General features: G+C 40.0%; 1 protein-coding gene across 2 annotated transcripts in view; it reads left to right on the forward strand.

Annotated features, from left to right (window-relative positions):
• The first annotated feature begins 10257 nt into the window (after window positions 1-10257).
• sox13 (SRY-box transcription factor 13) overlaps window positions 10258-14327 on the forward strand; it is a 42006-nt gene continuing 37936 nt past the window's right edge. Inside the window, exon 1 of one of the 2 annotated variants that reach the window (XM_085776502.1) lies at window positions 10258-10679. The gene's annotated coding sequence lies outside the window, so the exon portion shown is untranslated. The remainder of the gene's footprint in view (window positions 10680-14327) is intronic. The other variant, XM_085776504.1, reaches the window with a different exon arrangement.

The following is a 14327-nucleotide window of genomic DNA, read 5'->3' on the forward strand; positions in this document are numbered from 1 at the left end:
ACCGTTTATAAGTATAAATCAATATAAATAAACAATCCAACAATGAAGAAATAAAAATATTAGATTCTGTCTGCCATGATGTCATTAACTTGTATTGTACTGAACTCTAATTAATATACAGTATACAGTGTATATATAATTGTACAATTAGAGCACTAAGTCTGATGTAACCTACTTATAATGCCTTTTTGGTCGTAATGACCTCGGCTTTACTGTGTGAAACCTGCAACACAACAATTCACCCATTATCTATTTATATATTCCACATTTTCTGATTTGTAAACAAATATCTACTATAATGTCTGTATCTCCTGCTGCTTCAGTGGTGCAGCGGTCAATCCTGTCACCTCACACCAAGAGGGGTCTGGGTTCAAACCCCAAGCCTGACACACAGGTCAAAGACAACAGGACGAGATCTGGTGAGTGTGAAGGCCATAGTAAATAAGTCACATAATTGTTATGCTCTCTAAACCTATTTTCAAAAGTATGTGAAACAACATTAAATCAAACAATGATTTCTTGTACTGCACAAGTGAAAATATATGACAATACAGTAGCATGTTTTTATTTGTAACATGTCACTCCCACTGATTTCGTTTTATTTGATTTGCCACTTTGTAGCATATTTTGATCTGTTTGACTCCAAAATAGCTTGATCAGAATTTTTGTTTTTTATGAAACAAAACTTAAAGCACAGCACAAAGGTGTATTGATTGTAAAGTAAAACAGAGAACGTGTAGCTGTGTGGACGGGCTCTGCTATATCTCTAAAGGGCAGCCGAGCAGCAAATTCATGCATGTAACTTAAACCTTACAGCTCGTATACTTCTGCTGTGTTAATAAATGATAGTGGAAATAAATACCGTCCTGGATTAGACAAACTGTATATTTCAACCATTAACATAACCCCACACTGACAAGGAACTGATGTGCAGTCTGATATCATATTATATAAATAGCCATGCAGCTCTAATGTTGTCCAACAAATGTGTATTAATTCACAGCTGGAAATAGTCCCAGCATAGTCCCCTGCAGTGTGGTGCTAGGAAGCAACAGCTGCCTGATTCCGGTGATGAGAATTGATGAGAACCTTGAGACTAGACCAAAACATTTAAACTGGTGGCAATGGAGGCTGTAGAACCAAACCAGTGGGCTGAAGCATGCCTAAAATTAGCATAATAGCAAAGAATAAACAGAATACATTGATTAATTGTTCAGAACAAGTACCTACTTGTTACATAAGCCTCAGTATCTCCAGGTTTAGCATGCATTTCATTCATACTTTGGTCACCGGTCTGAGGCTGCCTTTACAGGTTGCAGTTCAATACCCCTATTTACTCTATACCTGTTTCCCCCTTTGTCTGCTGTATCCTATTATTTGTTGTTGCAACAGCTCAATATCCTCATGGGTATCATTAAAGTTTTATCCTCTAAACAACCTGGCACACTGCTATGGAAACTCTTGGTGCTTCCAAGAGTACAAATAGAGGCTGCGGTTGTACAGTAGAGCATGGTAATACAAGAATATGCAAAAACTACAGTCATCAGTGTCTGAAGGTGCTGTAGCATGGTCCAGACCTGAAAAGTAGGAGGGAGAATAAGGACCGAGATTTTTTTGTATTCAGGTTTGTGTTTACATCAATGCCGATCAGAGCTGGAGCTGATAAAGATCGCTTCTTGACCAGGATGTGATTTTATTGTTCCCATTTCCATTGCCAACTCCAGCTAGATGCTAAATATCTTGGATTTTTTTTTTTTGTCCTGTAGAAAATGGGCTTCATTCATGTTGCCATGCTGTTGCTAAGTTGAGACCAACCTAGCGGGGTGGTTCAGTTCAAACAAAACCAAAGCAAGTCTTTTTGACTGACTCGGCCCAGTGTCCCAGCTCTTATCTCTACGGCACCGCGACACAAACACACCCTGTAACCCGCAATCTCTTGTTTATGACAGATAAGACGACACAAATATACACATTGTAAAATTGTATATGATAAGTAACGTTATCCCCCGCTCCATGGATTGCTTTCTAGTCGGCTTCGTTAAAAACAAAAGCACATGGCTGGGAGGGGGGTTAGCAAAACAGCGGAAAAGCGACCGGACTTGCATAGTTCCCCTTTAAACTACAGTTCCCATAATGTTGTGTTGTTTGGAGATGTCAACGGGAAGTGTCACGATACCACAGAATCAGAGTGTTAACTTCCAATAAATCTCAGTGGCTGTATTTGTTCACCATTGTCCGATTTGCTGTCGGCAGTTTCTGTTTGACTCATGTTACTCTGACACAGAAGACATTAAAATAAGATCATTCGCAGGCAGGTTCTGGATCATCTTAGCTGAGATACTGACTTCATTGGAAAGCACACTGTAACTCAGAAAAGAGCACATACGAGAATATGTGTGTATCATGTCTGTGTTCAGATTTAACTGAGTTCAAAACAGTTTGAATTATGATGTAAATCCCAGCATTTAAGTGCTAAGTTTTTACATGTTTACTCGCCTCCTGGAGCTGAATGGCTCACACTTTCAGAGTCTCTACTCTAGAGTAAAAATACATATGAGCATCAAAGTTCGTGTTTGACCTTGAAAACTGCAATTTGACTAAATATTTTGAACTCAACCTCCACTTTCTATCGTTTTCTTCTTGGCCCACCTAGTATCCATCTGTTGATGAAGACTGTGAAATGTGACTGTGTACTCAAGAAAAAGCTTGTATGTGTTAAATTTATTTTGTCAAAGAACAGGTAAAATTATTTATAATTTGATTGGATGTGTGATTTTGCGTCTCCATTATCTGTGTGGGTGTGCTGTCTCAGTGCCCTTTGTAGAAACAGTTTTCAGAGTGAGAACTCTATTGTAAAATAATTATTAAATTACAATTGCTATATTGGTTATATTGGTCACCCTACTTTGGTTAGTACTACAAATCAGATAATCAATTTGATAGTTTTACTAAGATATCTATAGCCACTTTGCTAAGAGCTAGCTGAACAAAAATGAAATCTTATTCTTAACACAATACCAATATCTGGATCGCAAGCCTGTCTGCAAACACCAGACATTATCAGATCATGTGGGCCAAACATCACAAAAACCCCTGTTAGCCTTTCACTGTCCTTCTTGTGCTTTCAATTATACGACTTTATGCTCCTTTCTGACTGTAAAAACTAAAGTACATTGGACAAATCTGTATGTATTGGTTGTCCAGTGTAGGTTTCAGCAATCATCAGGTTTGTCCCCGGCTGTTCATGGTATAAAATGACTTCCTCTTGCAGCAAAGAAGGATTTAACCACAAAACCTTTGAATACGCCCCCTTGATTTGTCTAATATAATAGCACTGGATAACAGAGATGTTACTGTAAGCAACAGATATGTTTTATATGTAAAGACAAACAGAACCTCTCGGTCCCATAGCAGATGGAAGTTATACATAACAAAATGATAATAATCAAAACATTGTGTTGCCACTGGCAGACTAAAGGTAGCCTAGTCATTCAGCAAAAGACAGTTTCCCTCTATTGTTCACAGTCTTTGTTAGAAACAATGGTGTGTGCTTTTCAGAACAGGTGACACAAACAACACAACTATGTTTCAGATTGCAAACTAGTTAATGCCCACTCTAAATGTTATTGTGTTCAGAGACTCTTTGTAGTATTATAAATCAAATTACTCTAAAAGAGAATAATTTACAGCAAAAAAACAACAACAATCTTTGCTATAGACAGAAAACAAGCCTCTCTTTTTGAAAGAGTTCACGTCTGCAGTGATGTGCCACACACACACACACACAAAAAATCCTTGTCAATGTTATGTGGCCTGAATATAATAATGAAAACGCTTGTTTAGAACCTGTTGCCAGTGATTGGTTAAGCGCCTTCTTGTGATATAAAGATGACATGAAGAAGTACAGTGAGAGTTCTTGTTAACAATACAACACTACACTTTACAGAAAGTAGCAATTGCGAGATGAATGGTAACATTTCCTGGGGTTACCACATCTCATCATCACACAGTTCAGTTTTGGTAAACAGCTGTCACCATGGATACCACCCCTCTTGGTTTATGACTGTATGTGCTCGGCTACTTGGAGAAAACCGGCTCCTGTGTTTATTTCCGGTGACACACTGTTGCCAGAGAGTTTATAGCCTTGATTTGATATTAATTGTCGCTTGTACAGAAACAAACCTCCTATCTACATGTCAATGTCTGCTATGCTACTCACAATAATAACTTTGGTATTATTACTGACCAACAGGCTTACACAATATTTTACTAATAATTACTGCTACAACTTGACATTTGTATGATTTCACAGTTGCACAATCACACACTTCTTCTTCTTCACATTACTACATTATCATAATGTAATTTCTACATAACAAATTCCTTATAAATTTAGTGATTTCTTAATTTACATTTGTTTTACATTGTATTTACATGTCTCTGTGTTAATAAAGTAGACGGTCCTTCATCAGTACAGAGTTGTATGGTGCTTTGATTGAGTGGAATGATCTAGCTACTACTATTTTATTAAACAGACTCTACTGTAAAAGCACTACTGACTGACTGGTGCAGTTGTAATGTTATATACTAATAGTAATCATAACTTCCACTGCAGATCTTTTGAACCTGCCTTATCTCAAATCAAGAGCTATTGTTGAAACACAACTCTACTTTGAATTGTGTGGTTTTGCTTTGTCGCATTGTTCTAATTGATTCTGTCAGGTGCTTTGACACATACCGAGAAGGCTTCAAAGGCATATTTCATTCTCAGACATGTTGGCGGACAGATTAAGTTACTAACCAGTGGTGGTACAGTAATGAATGATAAACAGATACTAATGCAAATACACTTAAAAAAAAAAAAAAAAAAGCTGTTTGAATTTGTGCCATAAGCATAAGGGATTCAAAGTTAAATCTTCTCCATTTAGTCAATGTTTCCCAGTCAAATAGTCAGGACTGAACTGGGCTCTCCTGCTTCCTCCCACACTCCAAAGACATTCACACTATGAATGAATATCAATGTTTGTGTAGGAGGTTGCTTGTCTCTGTGTGTCAGCCTGTCCAGGGTGAACTTCCTGGACTGCCTCGCTCCAGTCCTTCGACCCCTGCACAGGTAATAAAGCAGTGTAGACCCCGGATGGAGGAGCTGAAAGTCAACAGCTGATTTTAGCAGCCAACATATAATCACTTGATTGTGGGGACTATGACGATGGGTTTAGTGCTATGAAGAGAGGAAAAATGGGGCAGTAAAACCTCAACTTTACTTCCCCCCAAATTGAATAATTTGGATGCATTAGCTCCACTTGCTCTGTTGCTTAGGTGCCTGCGCTTCAACCTGTGCTGCTGTGGTCGTTGAGAGGGTCAGGAAGTGAAAGCTGCAGCTAATGAAGAGAGAGTGATGTAAGCGAGGAGGAGGAGGAGGACGAGGAGGAGGAGGATGACAGCCAACATGCTGCTGTGGGAGAGCCAGCTGGAGCAGAAGCAACAGGTGAGACTGACAGCAAACACAGAGACAAAGCTGTCGATATTATTAATTGGTCACAAAGTACCTGACAAGTTGAGCATGGTGTTATTATTGAATGATTAATTCAAGGAGCCCCCACCACTGTTGAAGGGGCTCTTGTGTAGAAAACACTACCAGCGGGGCACTGTGACCTGTTTGTAGTTTAGCTCAATCCACGCAACTCCTCAGTGCCCCCCCTCAAAGGGCCCCCACCGCTCTGTCAGTCTGACTGCCACTGTTGTGCCAGGCTGTTAGATGGATTTCGGTTTCCTTCACAATAAGTGTAACAGAAAGTGTCAAAATCAGTAATTGCAAAAATCAATTAGTACAAAAACTACTAGTACTAAAGTACAATAATAATAATAATAATAATAATGATAATAAATACACAGAAAAAGACATTGAGGAAGATGAAAGTCTCTAAACTCCCCCTGTATGTTTTATAGATCATTCTGAATTCAGTTTTCTTGCATTCTTAATTTTATCACATGAGAAAAAAAATACAGACTAATTTATGTCTAAACCCACAACAGGCCCTTCATCTCAAGACATCTTAATTTTAAAACAGGAAGAAAAGAATAAAAACGACTCAGGGTTTTAAATGTTTGTGATGTGTCATGTAGGTTTGGGCAATTAAAATCAGCATGCAGCTGACTCTTGCACCTGTTGAGTAGGCCTACTTGTCACGTCTCACTGTTTCCACTTATTGTATTGTATTATTAATTGTTTGTTATTGTGTATTTTATATAACCTTGTTTTTTTTTTATTTTTAGCTGCTCTCCCCCTCCCCCCTCAAAGAGCCTTTGCTCTTTGGTTCAGGCTGCATTTGTAAATAAGAAATTGTTCTTAATTGCTTGCCTGAATAAAGGTTAAATAAAAAATAAAATGAAAAAAAAAAGTATCCTTTCATTTCCTGGTAAAGAATGTTGAGCCGCTGAATAAAAGTGTAATGTATATTTCATGGAAAAACTGTATTTTACTAGTAGATTTCTCAAATTTATAAATCATAAAATTGTAAAAGATGCGTTCATGGTCAATTACACTGATGTAAATAACATTCAAAATAAAATATATTTCCAGATTTAAGATTATAAATCTCAGCAAACACACTATAATTTGCTGTCATCTCATCTCAGCCAATACTGTAATAGGCTGTATAAGGGCCCAACACAGGTCTTCAGACTCTCTGCAGTGAGTTGTTGGCTGAGCTGTTGGCTCACAGCCAGAAGCTCCTTGGTTGAACCTGCTCTACAGGTTAAGAAAGTGAATGAGGGAAAGTTTGGTGATAATTCTAATGCTACCTATCTAACCTGTATGTGATGTTTGTTTTGTTTTTTTGTCCCCAACTACTGCTCTGATTTCATTTGATCTCTCTCTGAAGGCCTCCTCCAGTGCAGCCCTGCCTCTCACAGCTTCACTTCCTACACCCTCCGCTTCCACTTTCTGACACACTACAGTTTGTCACCATTGTTCAGATGCATTGTTGATGACAAAAGACTCAGTTTTAAAGAGAGACGACAAAAATAAGACAAAAAAAAAAAATGTGTTGAAGTTTCGAAATTCCTCACAAACTGCAGTCAGGAAAATATAATCCTCTAGCCAGTGTCAGTTTACTGCGGTCGGGTAAAAGCTCTGTGTGACTAAAACAACCTTGACGTGACTGCAGTGATGGCGTTACATGTCGAGTTCATGAAGCGATTTGAAGATAATTTCTCACTTTGGCTGAGGAATGGTGAGTATGTTGGCAAGTGGATCGGTGCTTATCTGGAGTTTCATATTTTCCAGTCTGACACTATAACAAACTACATTCCCTCTTTGCTTCCACTTCACAGCAAGCACTACTACTTTGTCTCTTAAGTATCATGTGGATCTCCCTTATTGACAGTGATCTCGAAATACACGAGTACAAATTAAAATTAAATACTACTCTGCATGAACTTGAAGGCACAGTTTACACTTAAACATAAGGACCACCATCCCCACTAGTTCGAAAATTTACAACACCTGCAAATGCGCAAACTCACAAAAACACGTTATGGACCTTGCTGAGCTACATATTTGCAATGAAATCTGAATCATTCAAACTCACCTTATTTTCAAACACCACTAACAAGGTGTCTTCATAGATTCTGTGTAGAAATAACTCATACAAAGGTATTTGAGGCAGCTGGACCTAGTGTCCTTACAAACATTCTTCTCTTTCTTGTGTTTTAACATTCTTCTACTACTTTGAATGACAGACAGATGGTTTGACAATCTTTTTTTCCAAAGCTCCTGCCCCTTTGAAAAACACTTTCTCCTACTAGTGAGGATGTAGTGAGATGCATTTAAGCTTTGCATCTCTGTCCGTCCATCCTTCAGAAGCCTGTTTTCCACCACACAGAGACAGCATGTCACCACGCCATCACATGTACAGCAGCACATTAGCTTGTTTACTGTGTCAGAGAGAAAAAGGACCAAGGAGATGAACTGAGAAGAGAGAGAAAAAAAGGCAAACGTTAATTTGAAAGTGGAAGAAAAGAGAAAAGAGGGGGGAAAAAAGTGAAAGGGTAAGAGAGAAAAGGGTAGATGGAGAGAGAAAGAGAGGGAGAGAGAGAGAGAGAGAAAAAAAGAGAAGTGTAGAAAAGGGTTTTGTAATCTCGGTATAGTGGTGTTGTGCCGTCTCCATGGCGACAGGCACAAAGGCCCGTGGTTGGCCATTGATGGCTAATTGTATTCTTCACAGCTCTTTTGTTAATTGTTGTCTGCCCAGCTCCCACTTCCTGCTGGGCCACGGCACAAAGCCACGAACAGGAGGGATTAGAAATGGCACATCATCTCCCCCAGTGCACAGCCAAGCTCTCTCTACCTCATTCTCTCCCTCTCTTTCATTCTCTCTCCTCCTCTCTTTGTCCCCCTCTTTCTTTCTCTATCTCTCCCTGTCCCCATAGAGCCGCACCTCCTTTTATCTTCTCACCGTCTGCACTCCCATGACCTCGCCGCTTCTTTCTTCCTTTCTTTCTTCCTTGATATGAGGTCTTCACTTCTTTTTCTCACATTTCTGTCTCTGTCTGTTGTTCTTTGCCTCTTTCACTGTCAGGGTTATTCACTCAGATGCAGATGAGACGAGGCTACTGGACAAGTTGTCGACGACGCTAATGCAGACACATCTTTTAGTCACAGTTTCAGCTATGTCACAAAACCATCGCTTTCACTGCTGAACCCTGAGCATCGGAGTAAAGATACTGCTCAGGAACAATAAGCTGATGTTGGTGATGTACTGTTACTGTATTTTGATGTTTCTACGGGATCAAACTTTGATGAAACCACCGTTCTGCACAGATCTAGTCTTCTGACAGCAGAGACAGAAAGACATCAATGACAGCTACAGGGTGATCCAATATACTGAGACACAAAACAAGTAATTACAGAGTCAGAGGAGACAGACCCAAACAGAGTAACAGGTCCATCAATTCAGCCTCAGAGGGCTGCAGTAACACTGTGTTTACCATTTCGTGGCAAATACAATGAGCAGGAAGACGAGATTTAAAGATCCCATGAAAGAAGCACTTGAGCTGTCTTGGAAAACAAAGGCTTCCTGTAAAAGCTGTGCATCTTTCTCATGGTGCACCTGTAGGTACACTTGTGCAGTCATATTACACTCACATTCTGGATATATCAGCCCATTCTTCCATTCACTTCAACTATTAAATGCATAGAAAAAGTCCACACTTGTTTATGTTTTATCTTGTTCAGTGGGCCTGAAGACACATGGATTATTTAGAAACTGGAAAAATAAAGTGTTTTTTTTAGTGACGCACAATTGGTTTCTTCTGCAAAAATGTTATTTATTGGTCACACTGAAACTGTATCTCCCATCGTGTTCAAACCATGATAGCACAACAAACTGACAGATTGTGCTTGATATTTGGTACAGACATTCATGTTCCCCTGAGGATGGACTCGTCTGCATGTTTGGTGATCTCTTACCCTTTTCTTTTGCAGCATCATAAAGTCAAAGTTTACATTTAGTAAAAAAGCTATTGAAAAAGAAGACCTTTTTGGACTTCACCTTGGGAACTTGTGACTTTAGGCAAGGCAAGGCATAGCGCATTTCATACCAAGGGGCAACTCAATTTGCTTTACATAAAGACAAAACATTTAACAGTAAGAACTAGACACGGAAAAAGAACAGCATAAAACCATACAATAAAAAAATAAAAAAAATAAAATAAACACAGAATAGTAAAAAAATTGTAAACATTAAACATAATGTTAAAAGCAAGAAAAAAAACAATAAAGAAAGTATGAGAAAAAAAGAAAAGAATATATATTAAAACCCTAGCCATTATTAAGAGGATTTACAGTGCAAATCCAAAATTACGATTAAAAGTTCTTAAAAAAGAGCTCAGCCATAAGCACATGAAAAGAGAAATGTTTTCAACCTAGATTTAAGTGCTTATGCTACAATTGGGGCTGATTTCAGTTCTGCTGGTAGTGTGTTCCAGTTGTGTGCAGCAGCTTTAGCAGCTTTGAATTGGATATTGATGTAATGAAAAAGAGAAGAGAGGCTATCAATTGATGGGAACTAACTCATCAATATCCATCGATAAAGTAGGTCGATATGTGTGTAAATTTGAGGGGGGGGGAAACAACAAGTACTAAAAACTCTCTCCCTCCACCTCCTCCTCCTCCTCCTCCTCCTCTCCCTCTCTCGCTCTGTGGCCCCAGCAGCACCGTCACCACCTGGAAATCAGTCCCTCTCCCTTTAAGTGGGAGGTGAGCGGCAGGGCGCTGCAGCGGACGGTGACTGTTGGAAACCCAGACCAGCAGATAGAAAGTCACCGGGAGTGAGTAAGTGCGAGCGGAGTTCCGCTCTCTGCCTCCTCCACATTCAGGCACCGCGGCTGTTCCCCTCAGACTCTCTCTATATATCTCTATCTATCTCTCTTTTCTTTACTCTTCCTTCTCACGGCTCTCTCTCTCTCTCTCTCTCCACACTTTTCTGACCGGGACCGGGATCCAAGAAGAAGGAGAAGAAGTGCACGCGCGCAGGCTACCGAGCCGCCTCTGTCCCAACCACCGTGCTTTGCATGCGGTGAGCAATTAAAGCGGGAGAGGAAGAAGAGAAGAGAAGAGAAGAGAAGAGGGGGAGGACGGAAGTTTTTTTTTCTACTCAGGGGGCGCACGGGGACTGGTGAGTGGAGGCTCGAGATCACACTGTAAAATGCTCATGTCTAAACTCTTGTCACCAACTAAATCCTGGAGGTGTGTGAAGTGAGAAGTCAGCGCGAGTGTAGCAGCCTATGCGTGTGTGTGTGTGTGTGTGTGTGTGTGTGTGTGTGTGTGTGTGTGTGTGTGTGTGTACACTTATGTCAGGCTTCGTCTGCGTAGAAAACTTCCACAACTCTCACTGTCACGTGTGGATGTGATCAAAGTGTCAACGCAGTTTTTTTTTTTTTTTAATCCTAACAACTTAGATCAGTGTAAAACTTCCATCCTGATGCAAGCACATCATCAACCACTTCAGTCTGACTTGAGCCAACTCCTCTCCTCTCCTCTGTCTCTCTCCCTCATCCATACATCTCCTCTCCTCTCTCTGGTGACATCTTCATTTTTTTTTCTTCCCTCCTCTGCTTTGAGCCAGAGAGAAGCTTCACTGCTCTGCTCTGCTCTGCTCTGCCTGGATGGCAGGCAGGCACTTCTTTACATTATGATGATGGTGATGGTGGTGGTGATGATGATGATGGATGAGGGTGATGTCAACTATGCAAATGAGCAGGTATATCAGCAAGCTGGTTGGCAGAGGTGTACAGGCTTCAACAGTATGGAGAGTTGTAAAGTGGCTCCACAGCTGGATAACATCCTGTCAGGTGTCATTTATCTAGAAATATATAGTTCATGTAAAGCTCAGGGTATAAAAAGTGATAGTTAGTGCGCAGTGCTAAGTATGTAAAAGCCTGTGGGCATTATGCCACAGCGGGGGTCGCACTGAACAGTGAAGTTGTGCAAGTGTGTGTGTGTGTGTGTGTGTGTGTGTGTTTGTGTACATGTCTTTTACAGTGGCTGGCTGAATACAAAGCTGTCGTCAGTGGGGAGTCCCTGACCTTTCTTTCCGTCAGTCTCCTTTTCTTTCGTCATCCGCTCATTGCTCCCATCTTCACACCCCCTACTGCTGCCACCACTCCTTTCTTTCTTTCTTTCTTTCTTTCTTTCTTTCTTTCTTTCTTTCTTTCTTTCTTTCTTTCTTTCTTTCTTTCTTTCTGCATCTCTGTTGTGTGTCCAGCAACAACTGTCAGTGGTGAACCGGAGTGATGTGAAGAATCTGTCCGTCAACACCACTGGATAAGTGTATTTACACACACACACACACACACACGCGCGTGCACACACAGAATAATCTCAAGGAGTAGTTTGGCATTTCACCTTTCACCTCTCACCCCGCTCCTCCCCCTCTTCTTCTCTCTTTCACTTGGATCTTTGTCTTTCCAGGTGAATGGGTTCATGGAGGAAAGGTGACCCAGTCTCTCTCCCGCTATTGGTTGAGTTAAGTCTGACACCACAGCCAGAGGAGATACTAGTTTATGATTGGCTGACTGATGCCTGTTAGAATTGTACAAATCAAATCATTTATCCATGGTTTGGAATTATTGTGTAGTTAATTAAATGTTAAACTACAAAACAAAACACAACAACAGATAAATTGACATCCATTATTGTCAACACTGGAACACTGTGGAGTGCATCAATAAGATTATAACACAGTCGCAGGAAAGACAGATAGAGAACCAATGCAAAGAACTGTCATCCATTTCTTTTTATTATTTTGTAAACCCATGCACGGGTTAGTTTATTATAGCCCCATGACATTTAATTCTTAGTGGTAATTATCAGATTTACCACAAAACAAATTCCCAGAGAACACAAAGGGTCATTTAACATCATGTCCTGTCTGACCCTCTCAGTATACATTTTTTTAAAATCCATTTCAGAAGTTGCAGCAATTTGTCCCAAACAAACAAAGACGATGACATTTCTACTAAGATGGTTGGAACGATGTAGCTCCTTGCCTTTGTGAGTGGAATATAATGGAAACACGTAACAAAATGGAACCATGACAAACCAAGCCAACCACTGGTTTGCAAAAAAAAAAAGAATAGGAAAGAAAAGAAAAGAAAAGAAAAGAAAAGAAAAGAAAAGAAAAAAAGAAATGGATGATTTTTTTTCTTTGTGCAGCTATGTCAGAATTGCTGTAATGCACTATGTTGTGTTGCAGTGGACAAAATAATGGACTTAGTCTTCTGCATCAGAGCACTGTCTTATGCAGTGTTTGCGCTGTTTTTTATATACTTGCACTAGAGCTTTGAATTTGCATGCAATGAAAACACTGTGTGTGTGTGTGTGTGTATGTGCACTACTTCCTATACATCCGACATCTCCATAAGGGCAGCAGAGCACACAAAGGTTTTCCCCCTCTCTCCTTCTGACCTTCTATATCCTCTGGACATTGTTCTCTGAATCCTATTGAACCAGAGTCCACAGAGAAACACCACAATGGAGAATAATGGTGTGTCTGCATGTATGTATGTATGCGTGTATGTGTGTGTGTGTGTGTGTGCATGTGTGTGTGTTGTATGCTCCTCAGCCTCTCCTTTAGCGCAGTGTGAGGCCAAGCCAATCACACAGAACAATGCTGGGTTCGGGGGAAGCCGTGTGATCTCTTTAAATAAAATCCTGCGGCTCCTTCGGATCCTTTGGACGAATCAGTGGAAGTGAAAACACTCAGCTGGTCAACTGAAGGAGCCACAGTTTCCTCCACATGTCAGTCTTCGGGCCGAGTAGCGTCAGTGAGCGCAGTGCAGGGCTGAATCAGAAAGTGACTTTGACCAAGTGGTTAATGTAAAATAAAGTTTCTGTTTTACACATATAAAGACATTGGTGCTATATGTCTACATAACAGTGGAGCGTCAGTTTGATAAATATTAGAGATGAGCTGACAGTAATAATAAAAATAACAATTGATCCGCCAGTCATTGTAAACATTTCAAACTATGTTCCAGCATAGGTTTTGTTCAATCTTCTAACATCTTAACAAAAAATAATTGACACATTAATAAAAAAAATAAATTAGCAATAAGAAGCAGCCTTAATTATTTAATTTTGCATACAAGTTTAAACATAATGTGAGCCAGCCCCAGTTGAGATGTCTCATTTCCCTCTTATTTAACCATATGAAAAGTTTCATTGAGATCAACACATGTATCTGTGTTTAAAGAGCCAACAGGGCAGCGTAGGAATATTGTTAAACAGAAAATATAATATACACTGAAGACTTAATAACATCCAGTAGAAGGAGTGAGTCAGAAATAAAAGCATTTGCAAAGGTCTTAATGAATGCTCTTTCATAGATCCTTTAATTGGCCTAAAGTGCAAGTTCCTCTGCACATTGTTCCAAGCTTACCTGGCCAACCCCTTCCTAACTGACATCTGGAGGACGCACCGAGGCTCGTTAAAATGTGGGTAGATCTTCGCTCTGCCACAAGCTCACTTGACTTTCCCATGTTTTGCAGTTAGTCTACATGTCTTTCAGTTCAGTTTGTCTCAAAACTTAAATACATGACATTTAACTTTTCACACTTTGTATCAGTATCAAATAATCTGCAAGCGTCAGTAACTCTCCACTTCCAGCTTTTGTGTTTATGAGAGCATCGTCTACGTACATTCATCGTCTTTGCATTGACGTCGGAGACAAACGGTTTTTAAGTGACAAAGGTCTATTGTGTAGAAAAGCTGTTGAGGTGGTGCCGTCAATTATAAATCCACATTCCCATTCAAGCTTGATAGC

The sequence above is a fragment of the Trachurus japonicus genome, chromosome 5, assembly GCF_045865225.1.
Source record: "Trachurus japonicus isolate A0001 chromosome 5, Traja_1.0".
NCBI lineage: Eukaryota > Metazoa > Chordata > Actinopteri > Carangiformes > Carangidae > Trachurus > Trachurus japonicus.